A 12,214-nucleotide genomic window follows, 5' to 3' on the forward strand; every position below is an offset into this window, starting at 1 on the left:
ATAGAGAACATACACACACACACACACACACACACACACACACAGAAAATCAATTTTATATATACAGATTATAATAAATTTCTGTTAATTTAAATGCTATTTGAAAGCTAAAAAGACCCAAAAATTTCTTTTTAAGAAATTCATTACGACCCACCCTCTAAGCCATATATGCAAACTCATGGCCAGCGGCACAAATGTGACCCTCGCGATTATCTGATGTGGCCCGCCACCTCAAACCTAATTTTGTCAAAATTTTGTCAAAATGAACTAAGCGTCACATTTACAGATCGCTTAAGTGAATCATGACACAATTCCAGAGCATTTAAGCGGCCCGTGGCACATTCACAGATCACTTAAGTGACCCTCGACATAGTTCTTAAGCGGTCTGGTGCACATTTAGAGAGAGATCCCTTGAGTGACATGTGACATATGGCACAGTTTTAGAGAGCTTAATGTGCAGTTCTAAATCCATCAATTTACCCACGGCACATTCCCACATTACTTGAGTGATCCGCGGTACATTCCCAGATATTACTTAAGTGATCCGCGGTACATTCCCAGATATTACTTAAGTGACCCGCGGCATAATTACGGTTCACTTGAGTGACGCACAGTTCCATAGCACCTGAGCGGCCCGCGACACATTTCCAGACCACTCGAAATATCCGCGGAACACTTAGAGATGATTAAAAAGGCTCTGTAGAGGACTTAATAACATTCTCAATACTAAGAATGTTAGTTCAGGTGCCCACAAACCTAGCGAAAGGTTTTTCTTGCTTTTGGCACACAGAGTAAGATGCCATTAAGAATATTTCATATTTTTATGGAGGGTGGTGTTGATGACGTAAACATCATTCGAACACCCCCAGCCCCTTTCATCGAGAGTCAGCAAAACCCGAACCCCTCTCCCCCATAGATGCTGACGGTAATACTTGAATGACCCCTAATACCCAAATTATTTTATTTTTTTCACCGGGAATTGCAAATGAAATTCACTGATAACTCTATCGTATGAATAAGAAAATATAAGTGCCACCAAGAAATTTTTCTTTTTAGAAATTCAACTGGGCGTAATACCGTTCGTACGTAAAACCAATCAAAAAGACGTTGAAGCTCTTCTGAAAAGAAAGGAAAAGATTCTTTGTACGAGGTTTTTTTGTGCCCGAAGGCATTTTTCGCTCATCATCGAATCAGCTTCAACCTTTTTTTCCATTATTTATATCGTTACCCGTTGGTTCCTATTGTACTCACGTTCGCACAAAACACACCGGAAGCTAATTTACATAAAATACAAAAAAAAAGAGACAGTCGAGGAGAAGAAAAAAACATGTGTGAGCCATTTTGGATTTTGTGCTCGATAAGGTCAACCCTTAAATGCTCAATTTTGCTTTATTTTTAAGCTGATAATTTTTTGATAGTTAATGTATTGAAACATATATGATAAACATATATGTACAGTCAAACCTCGTTAATAAGTCACTCTTGGGCGAGCAAAAATGTGACGCAGTAAGCGGAGTGACTCGTTAAACGGAGTAAGCCATAGCTGTGCCAATTCCTGCCCGAGGACAGTTGGAATTTCCAAAAAGTGACTTGGTAAGCGGAGTGACGTGTTAACCGGGTACGCACTAACGAGGTTTGACTGTATATAACAACATATACATGAGTCATGTATTGAAAGCTATATATATATATATATATATTGTTAAACTGAAAACAAATTAATTATGTGAATTGGAAATTCACAAAATTTCAAAACTTTGGAATGAAAAAAATCGAAGAATTAAAAAATGAAAAAAGTAGCGAATGTCTAGGGCTCTCATTAGGGGGAAACACCCTGACATTGGCTTAACACAGAACGTTTCTGACAGCATCCCTTGGCCTCTTAAGCCTAGATAGATGCTCGATCTCCCGACGTTCTGCTGTAGTACCATTGAATTCAAAAATATAGAAGAATCAAAATAAATAGCCGGAAAGAAGTTTTTTTTTGTCAAATTGAAAAGAAAAGAGGGGGGGGGGAAATATATGTTGTTGTTTTTTTGAATTACACTGCTTATACAGAGGCTCAGGGCCCGTTGGTCCAGCCATTAAGACACTAATGATTGGTTTCACAAATTTTGAAAGTCAAAATTTTTTTCTTGTTTAATAATATTTTATAAGCATTGTCAAATTCGAATCACACTCATGGGTCGCAATGTTGATAGCGTTGTTGCCACTGGCGTATTTACAGGGGGGCTTAGCGGGCTATAGACCACGGCGGCAAGATCAGACGGGGCGGCAAATTTGGGGGAATGAGGGGCCCAAGAAAACAAGTAGAATGGGAGAAGGGCAGCAAAATTTGTATGACCCTAAATAAATCCGCATCTGCCGAAACAGTAAGGGACCATGTCAGTGAGTGAGTAAAAGAGTTGCCTAGAGAGAATTGCAAACACGTGAGTGAACAAAAACCTGACCCACTGAGTGAGTGGCCTAGAGCGTGTGCAAGTATGTGAATGACCAAAAGAATGACCTAGAGTGTATGTAAGAGTGTAAATGATCAAAAGAGTGATCTATAAAGCAAGAAACAATGTCAGTGAGCGACCACAGAGTCTCGCCACAGAGAGCAACAGGTCAGCAAAGGTACAAACATTCAATCATTACCCTTCACTCATGCTTCAAAAAATAGATGAGAGCACTATAACAAGCATTACCCAGAAACAAATTTCACGTTAGGTTCTCTACACGCACACCCACATTCTGGCATGTATCAATTCGTTAGAAATTCCGTAAGGAATGTGTACGAAATGCATGTACGGTTAAGTGGTAGTGGTATAGAGGTCTGAAATTATTCCAACCTATGAAAATATTGTTATTATTCGTGACATGAACACAATATTAGTTTTAAATTAAATTTTCACGTCTGTACAAAGACCATCTATACGGGCCATAGAAACGCTGCTTCAAGTGGATTCCTCTCATCAAACTCGAATATTTGTCGTATATCGGTTACAACGAATGTTGGATATAGCGAATGTTTTCCCCCCTTCTCGTGTGACTTCGTTATGTCCGGACTCAACTGTATAAGAAATAATATAACGGAATTCTCGGCATCCTAACATGGACCACCATATTTCAAGTGAAGAGGGAGGAAGTACAGGACATTACCAATTCTCCCCGAGAAAGTTGCTAAAACGTAGAAAAATGGCCAGGTATGGCAAAAATTCATTCAAGCTTCGTTAAAAATACAAAAAAAAAAAAGGCAAAAAAAAAGTCGGGGTTGACAAAAATTATGGGGATGTCCGGTTAAATACACATCATTTGATCGTCACCCTAGTCACCACCATACTTATTACGGCAGAGGTTCTCAGACGTTTTCCAGCCGCGGCTCTCTTGAACCTATCATCATTACACTGCGGCTCCCCAGAGAAGAGTAAAAAAAAAATCATTTCAAAAGCGCTGAACACAGGCACAAATCACTACATCAACTCCTCGTGACGACTCTGACAGAGGTTGGTGACGCCCAAGGTGCCAAGAATCACTGCGTTACGGACATAAATATTTAAATCCCTCTTCCAAAAATCACGTGGCACCCTGAAGTACCGCGGCGCACCACAGTTAGGAATCAGTGATTTTTTTTGCTCTAATTGCAGTGATGCTTAGAGTAGGCTATTGAAAGGAAAAAGCAAAGTCGGTGATGGCATTGCTAAAAAAAATTGGTTGATTTTTCGAAAAGCTATTGATATATATATAAAGGAACATTAATGAAACGCTACAGATGGTGGTATTGTTGGAAGGCAATTGAGAGAATTTAATTGCATTATTAAGAAGCTATTGGTGATGACATTATTAAGAAGCTATTGGTGATGACATTATTAAGAAGCTATTGGTGATGACATTATTAAGAAGCTATTGGTGATGACATTATTAAGAAGCTATTGGTGATGACATTATTAAGAAGCTATTGGTGATGACATTATTAAGAAGCTATTGGTGATGACATTATTAAGAAGCTATTGGTGATGACATTATTAAGAAGCTATTGGTGATGACATTATTAAGAAGCTATTGGTGATGACATTATTAAGAAGCTATTGGTGATGACATTATTAAGAAGCTATTGGTGATGACATTATTAAGAAGCTATTGGTGATGACATTATTAAGAAGCTATTGGTGATGACATTATTAAGAAGCTATTGGTGATGACATTATTAAGAAGCTATTGGTGATGACATTATTAAGAAGCTATTGGTGATGACATTATTAAGAAGCTATTGGTGATGACATTATTAAGAAGCTATTGGTGATGACATTATTAAGAAGCTATTGGTGATGACATTATTAAGAAGCTATTGGTGATGACATTATTAAGAAGCTATTGGTGATGACATTATTAAGAAGCTATTGGTGATGACATTATTAAGAAGCTATTGGTGATGACTAGGGATGCGTAAATTTCGTACTTACGAAATAAATGCGATAAATGCGAAATTCACGAAATAAATGCGATAAATGCGAAATTCACGAAATAAATGCGATAAATGCGAAATTTGCCAATTTTGACGAATAAATGCAAAAATTTGAATTTTTACTACTTTTCTGCGAAATCTCGATAATTCAAATTTTATCGTTAATTCTTCCGCGAGTTTCCAAGCTATAATTGACACCTTAAAAGAATACGAAACTAAATACGAAAATAAAGGATCTAGAATCAGACTTCAGCGCGTTACATGACTACGTGCTTCAAATTATTAAAAACACTTCTTGGTGGCAACATTTTACACTACCAGTCTGGGCGCATAAAATGAATCTTGTTGCATTCATTAAAGAATTTAATTCTGTTGTGGCCAAGACGAAAGATAACTTTTTTGCACTCAAGGAAAATGAGCAGTTGCGTATTTAAGCTGCCAAAAAGAAAAAGTATCACTGTATAAGTAGGCTATTACCGGCAGCAAAATTCTTCCCGACGCCTGTAGTAACCAGGCTGAACTCGTGGTTCAAAGGTGTCCTTCATCTGAGCGAATATCATATAATTGCTGCTTTTATCAATAAATACGAAGACGATTACTCCAGCATAAGTTTCTTAAAAATAAGTTTTGACAATGAAATTCCAGCTCCTAAAATACGGGTTCAGTTGACTTTTGTTCCCGAGTTCGGTTGGAAAATTATGCTAATCGACAATTTGAAAGGATCAAATTTTTCCATTTGCACATGTTTTGTGGAGTAAATTAGTAGATTTGAAATCTTTTTGGCTCAAATCTCAAGGACATTTTTACGAGAAAAAAATTCACAAGTGAGTACAGTAGAGTCTCGCTTATCCGACATAAACGGACCGGCAGAACGTCGGCTAATACGGTGGTGTTAAGGAAAAGCCTATTAAACGTCAAACTATGTTATAATTTTGCACATTACGAACCTAATAATCATGTTAACAGCAAAACAACAGAAGAAATTGAGTCGTTTTCTTCAACAGAAGAAAACGAACTTACAGGTGCAGAATATTTTGAAATTAAATACAGTACTTAAAAAAGTTCAGTCCTGTGATGATTTAAAAAAAAATTTTGATCGTAGTCTGCTTTCTCCTGACGAGTGAAGTTTCTTCGCTGCCAAATCTCGCCATCTTTGCAACATCATTATGTCGATTCCTGTAGCTTCTTCTTGTTGCTCAATGTATTTAATTGCGGTTTCTAGAGTCTTAACTCCGTCGTTATGTGAAATTCTAAAAGCTCAACACATTTGGTGTTACACAAATTCAACATTTTTCCACAACAAATTCACCATTTGTTGTGGTTTTCTTTTCGTCTGTTTTTCACCCGTGGTCCTCGTAGAATATCTCAGGACCAGTGATGGTAACCCCGTCAAGCAAAATTTCCCACAAAAATTTCCCTTTTGACTAAATTTTTCCCACACATTTCTAAATTTTTGCTGCCATCTATCGGTGGAAATATGTAGTCAATTATTTTACACTAGAAAAGCATTGTTTGGTATTTATATATTTTTTTCAACAGAAATTCTTTTGTTTGACCAAATTTCAAAATTTCCCACAAACGCCAAGAAATTTCCCATATGGACTAATTTTGGCCAATTTTTCCCACTAATATGGGAAATTTCCCACGAGTTACCATCACTGCTCAGGACTGCAAATGGGCCACAGGTTGAGAACTACTGTTCTAGGGATTCCCAACGTGGGCGTTAACGCCCTCTGGTGGGCGGTAGAAGCTACGAGTATAGCATAGGATTCTATGGGTTAGATTGCGTTGGGGGCGATGGGAGAAAAACATTTCTGAAGAAGGGGCGATAGGACAAAAAAAGTTTGGGAAACTATGGTCTAAGGCATAGCAGAAGGAAGGGGAAATGTTTGAAAATATTGACTAGAACCTACTCAAAAATGGGCGTTTATCATGGAAACGGGTATTAATCGACAGAAAAAGAGCATGGCTATACAGTTACCAAAAGTCGCATGTTTGACAAGTTCGACCTGATTTACCGATCTGGTGGTTCCATCCTTCCCATTCTACTTTACTTAATCGATATCATCCTTCTTTTTATCGCCAATTCTTCTCTTTTTTTAAGTGAATTATCGCCTTCATTTTTAATTCGGGGGGGGGGGGGCAAGACATCAGAATTCTAATCAGGGATGAAGGCAGAGCCATAAATTCGAACACGTGAAAGATTTCCAGAGCTTCTTCCAAGGTCGCCGTAAGAAGCTCTCGAATGTGTCTCTCTCTGGCTATTTTTTTTTTTTTCCACAAGAAGCGGATTTCATTCGGGTTGATGAACCGCCAAGCCATCATTAATTACAATTTTGCAGCACAGCCTCTTTTCAGTTTCCCACAACCTTACCCATCTCTCTCACCCTTCACATTTTTTTTTTTTTTTGGGAGTTCAGCCACAGTGTGTGTGTGTGTGTGTGTCTGCGCGAGTCTGAACATCCATATACTATATCCATATTCATGGGCAAATTATGAGCCTAATGTCTACATATCAACCAGTTTCGCCGCATGCATTGGTCTACCCAGGCTGGATCGAACGAGAGAATTTCCCCCTTTTATACATATATGTATGGACAACATATCGACAACCGCCACCACTGAGTTCGTACCAGAACAGATTTCAGGAGGACACACTACCAACTAATAATAATAATAATAAGGAGAAACGATGGTGTAACTGTTCGTCGTCGTCGTCGTCGTCGACGCCACGACATTGGAAATGTTTCGTTTTGTTGCCCGTTCGTCGTCGACCTGATCGACAGCAACGACGTAAGATCGCCCCGCGAGGTCCACATGATGACGATAACGACCGACTTGGGCAAGCTGTGGTGAAAGTCTATCGGGAAGATGGAAGACCTGTTAAATGGTGAGGACATAGATTTCGGAATAAACAAAGAATAGGAGCCAAAAAAAATATATCTCTTCCTCTAAATTAGACTAATCTAGAATAATCGAGAAAAATTTTACCTCAGAAATAACCATTTGTTTGTGAATAATTCTGATGTTACAACCCTTAAATGCGTAGCTTTGCATATGTGCAAAAGGGTCCTTTAAACGTTCATTACTGCAGCCAGTTTGAAGATAAAAATTCAGAATCACCTTTGCACATAAGTTGAGGTCATATTCTTCCCATTTTGTATTTTGAATTTGCTGGTAGACGTCCCAATTAACGACAACAATTCTTTGTTTGTTGCAGAGCATGTATATGGCTGTGATTTTACTACTTTGTTAAAATGTTCTGATTGCATTTCTTTTTTATTACCTCGACGTTTGCAACCTGAATGTTTTTTCTTACTATAGTTTGAATTACAAAATAGGTAGTTATATATTTCGAATGTAATATTACTTCAATATACTTATTTTATAGGAGCTTTTGAGGCTCTATACGGACTCCGAGTCCCTGTATAACCGGTACAATTCGAAATAGATTTTTTACGTGGATCTTATACCTTTCAACATGGAGAAATATATAGTGTTATACAATATATATATAACTCTAGTGGAACTATCATATTAAAAATACTATTTAACCATTGATTTATTGGAAATTTTTTACAACTATTTTTGATTGTGTATGCTATCCTATGCTGGTATAAAGTTTTAAATGTCTTATATATAAATGTGAAAGTATGTATAGGTATACGTTTGTTTGTTCTTTATACAAAGCTACAATTTTAGACCGATCGTCGCCAAATTTTGCATATATATCAAACAGGACAGGGATTAAACCATAGGCTACTTTAAAAGTTCGTCAGAGCTGGGAAAACGGGCGAAAAACCGTCGGGCAACAATGATTCCTGGGCTCCAACAGTCACTTTCGGAATGTTTACTTTTGTTACCGTGGTTCCCGAACAATGCGTTTCAGACATGCATATGCCTTTGGTTTGTCATATCTTTAATGCTGCCAGTATTATGTATAACAGTTTATTCCTTTATAACGAGATGTCACTCTTTTTCAATCCTTCCAGTAATTGAAGAAAACCAGGGCAGCGCCGGGTATTATGGGGTGTATATCTCTAATACTTAATTTTTTGCAAATTAAAAAAAAACAAAAAACATTAAAACAGCTTGCACGCATGATAAAATAACGTGACATCAATGTAATTGAATAAAAAATTATTCCAAATATGTAAGGGAAACTATTCAGTTCTGAAGCAAAAGATTGAGATTTCACCGATTCAAGTCTCATTAAAAATTAAATATTAGAATTTAAAAAAAAAATTAAATTTAAAATTTAATTTTAAATAATTTAATTAATTAATTAAAATCTCAATCTTTTACTTCATATCATGAACTGAACAGTTCCCTTTATTTTGAACCAATTTTTTTTCAATTACATTGATGTCATGCTATTTTCATCATGCGCACAAGTTATTTTTAAGTTTATTTAATTTTTGAAAATTTGCAAAAAAATAAGTTTTAGAGATATACATTTAAAACTTTATACCAGCATAGGATAGCATACACAATCAAAAATATTTGTAAAAAATTTGAAATAAATCAATGGTTAAATAGTATTTTTATATATATTGATTAGAGAACGGATTATACGCAAATTTTTATTACTTTGCATATTTTGGCCTTTTTTAGCAATAATGCATATAAATGCATAAAAGCAAAGAATTCAATCACTTTTTTTTACATAATTCTTCAAATAAATATTACATGATATGTATTTTCATAACATGAGTTTTTGGTTTTTCCGCAGGTGGGATTTAGTAATTTAATAGAGATATTTGTAATACTGTGTTTTTTCCAAATATCAACCGTTTTATTGTGAGGGTATTTCTAAAAATATGTCGAAAGTATTCAAAAATTTTTTAGAAACAGTGTCGAAATTATTTTGTTACTGGTATTTCGTTACTGAGCAGCTTCAACAAACTAGAAATTGAAAATATCTAAATAAAAATATGTAGAATTTATTTACATATGCAGTATACACATATGTGGGGATATATATATTTTTTTATAAATGAATATACACTAAAAAATAGAAAATACGCATTTTAAAAACACATATCAGCTTTTTTTTGCATGGCGAGTTTTTTAATGCATATTCATTTTTGCATTAATTGCATGCAAATTCATTTTTAGTACATATTACGGAATTTTTAAGTTTTTCAGGATATTTTAGTGCATATTTTGGTTTTTTTAATTCATATTTTGTTATTTTCAAGTACATGCATATTTTTAGAACATATTTCGCCACTATTTTAGTGCATATAATCTGGACTCTAATAATGATATTTCTACTAGGGCAGGCCTTGGCAACCTATGAACCGCGGGTCACCGAGTGACCCATTTCATAATTTCAAGTGACCCACTTGAGTTCCGAAAATAAAGTATAATTATATTCGGGTATATGAAGTATATATACCCGAAACGTCTTCTTAATACACACATTTTGGTTGATTTTGACCCACAGCCAAAAAAGGTTGCCGACCCCCTGTACTAGGGCATAGTTTTTCCACGATGTTGAAAGGTAGAGATTATGATAAGCGCTCAACTGATTTTCCCCTGGCTTCCAATACGTGTTTTCAGTTTTTAGTTTGGTCATTAACTATGAACATTTAAGGGTTAAAAGCGGTATTATTAGCTCTTAACATTTTTCTAAAGTCATCAATAGCTATGTTATAATAGAAATATTATTTAAAAAAAATATCATATTTAACCATTGATTTATTTTAAAACTTGGTGCAGTATTAACACCTCATGGTGAAATAGCATGACATTAATGTAATTGAATAAAATTCGATTCAAAATGTTCGAATGTTCAGTTCATAAAATGAGACAAAATGTTTGAGATCTATTCAGAAGTACTTGATTTCATTTATTTCAAAAATCTGAATTCAAAAATCGCCATTTGGTTGAAGAATTATGACGCTTTAAGCGGTTTTATTGCTATTTTTCTTGTCTTCAATGCTATAGAAGACATATTATTTAGCCACTGATTTAGTCTAAAATTTGGTACCCATATTTTTCAATTTTATATGCTATGCCAGGGGTTCATAACTATTCTCAGCCAAAATATCGTGACCCATCACCTATTTCTAAATTTAAAAATTCTCATTAAAGACTTCTGATCCACAAACACTTAGTTTTTGAACCTAGTAAAAATGAGTTCATGGTGGGCCAACACGACCCTGAATCAAACCGGGAACTCCAAGTTATTGAAAGTCTTCAATAAAATTCTGAAATTATTTCTCTCGTGCATTCTGCATTTTCATTAATTCTGGAATTATTTCTCTCTTTGGTTTTCAGTTACCTTTCACTATTTCTTGAGTTACTTTTCGCTATTTTTGAGTTTTAAATAATTCCCGAATAATTTTTAATTAATTATTGAGTTATTTTTCATTAATTATTGAGTTATTTTTCATTAATTATTGAGTTATTTTTCATTAATTCTTGAGTTATTTCCCATTAATTCTTGAGTTATTTCCCATTAATTCTTGAGTTATTTCCCATTAATTCTTGAGTTATTTCCCATTAATTATTGAGTTATTTCCCATTAATTATTGAGTTATTTTTCATTAATTATTGAGTTATTTTTCATTAATTATTGAATTATTTCCCATTAATTCTTGAGTTATTTCCCATTAATTCTTGAGTTATTTCCCATTAATTCTTGAGTTATTTCCCATTAATTCTTGAGTTATTTCCATTAATTCTTAAGTCATTTTCCATATATTAGGAAATGTTTTTTCATTAAGTTAAAGTTAAAGTTTTTCATTAAGTTAAAGTTTTTCATTAAGTTAAAGTTAAAGTTTTTCATTAAAGTGGGTTGTAAATTGATTCTTATCCAAATGTATTTGTCAGTACCCCTTTCAGATCCGAGCATTCATTTTTTTTTTTGAAGTTTCAAATTTGTTTTTACATTTTTGTGATACTCAAAAAATGCATTAAAAACATAGATGTCAGCAAATCTTTATTTTTTCAATTTTTTTTCGTGAAGAAATAATTCACTTCATTCAAATTTTTTTGCAGCCAGTGTGATATACCCATTATAAATTTAGTTTTGCCTAAATTCAATTCAATGAGTAGAAAGGGTCTTATTCTTGAATGGGGGCGGGGGAGGAGCTGGGTAAGATCAGAGCCACGAAAAGAAAATATAGACCCAAGGGAGCCATGGGCGGAAAAACTTTGAGAAACACCGCCCTAGACCGGAATTTTCCAACGTTGAAGCTCCTGTGGACCCCATAATGTCAGGGTTATTCACGTTTTTCGGCCGCGACCCAAAATCAACAGCACGACTAACTTTACGACCCACAGGGCTACTTTTTTTTATTTAAAACTTAATCACTGATTTTAACAAAAGCTAAATTTTTCGAAAAATTAGTAAAACTAATCACCTAAACAAATAGGGCAACAGGACCGGAGCTCATAGATAATATATTTCTTTCACGAATTCTTGAATTACGCATTTTTTTATCTATTTCGAATTCTAAATCAATTCCAAATTTTCATCAATTTTTTAGCGCCTTCACATTTTTGCATAGATATTTTTCATCATTCCTGTGTAATTCTGAAATAATATAATGCCATTTCTGATGCCGACTTCTCCCTCAAAAAATATTGTATATAAAATCATGGATCACAAGAGGGTCCCAAAAATATCTGGATCCCAGCCCAGGCAACCGAAACCATTGCAACGCTGCCTGAAACCAGTCACGACAAATGGATTTATAACCGCATTGTAAGTAAATTCGTACGACCCAACTCAGAGGTCCTTGCGACCCATAGGTTAAG

General features: G+C 35.0%; 1 protein-coding gene across 3 annotated transcripts in view; it reads left to right on the top strand.

Moving 5' to 3' along the window:
• Positions 1–12,214, top strand: part of LOC149089131 (uncharacterized) — a 60,848-nt gene that overhangs the window by 11,631 nt on the left and 37,003 nt on the right. The window contains exon 1 of one of the 3 annotated variants that reach the window (XM_089237355.1): positions 7,081–7,334. The exons of the other annotated variants lie outside the window; for them this stretch is intronic. The gene's annotated coding sequence lies outside the window, so the exon portion shown is untranslated. Of the gene's footprint in view, positions 1–7,080; positions 7,335–12,214 lie in introns of those variants that run through there. 3 annotated transcript variants of the gene reach the window in all.

The sequence above is a fragment of the Pholcus phalangioides genome, unplaced genomic scaffold (genome assembly GCF_987345545.1).
Source record: "Pholcus phalangioides strain wild (caught in Gottingen) unplaced genomic scaffold, Ppha-v1.0 ptg000002l_1, whole genome shotgun sequence".
NCBI lineage: Eukaryota > Metazoa > Arthropoda > Arachnida > Araneae > Pholcidae > Pholcus > Pholcus phalangioides.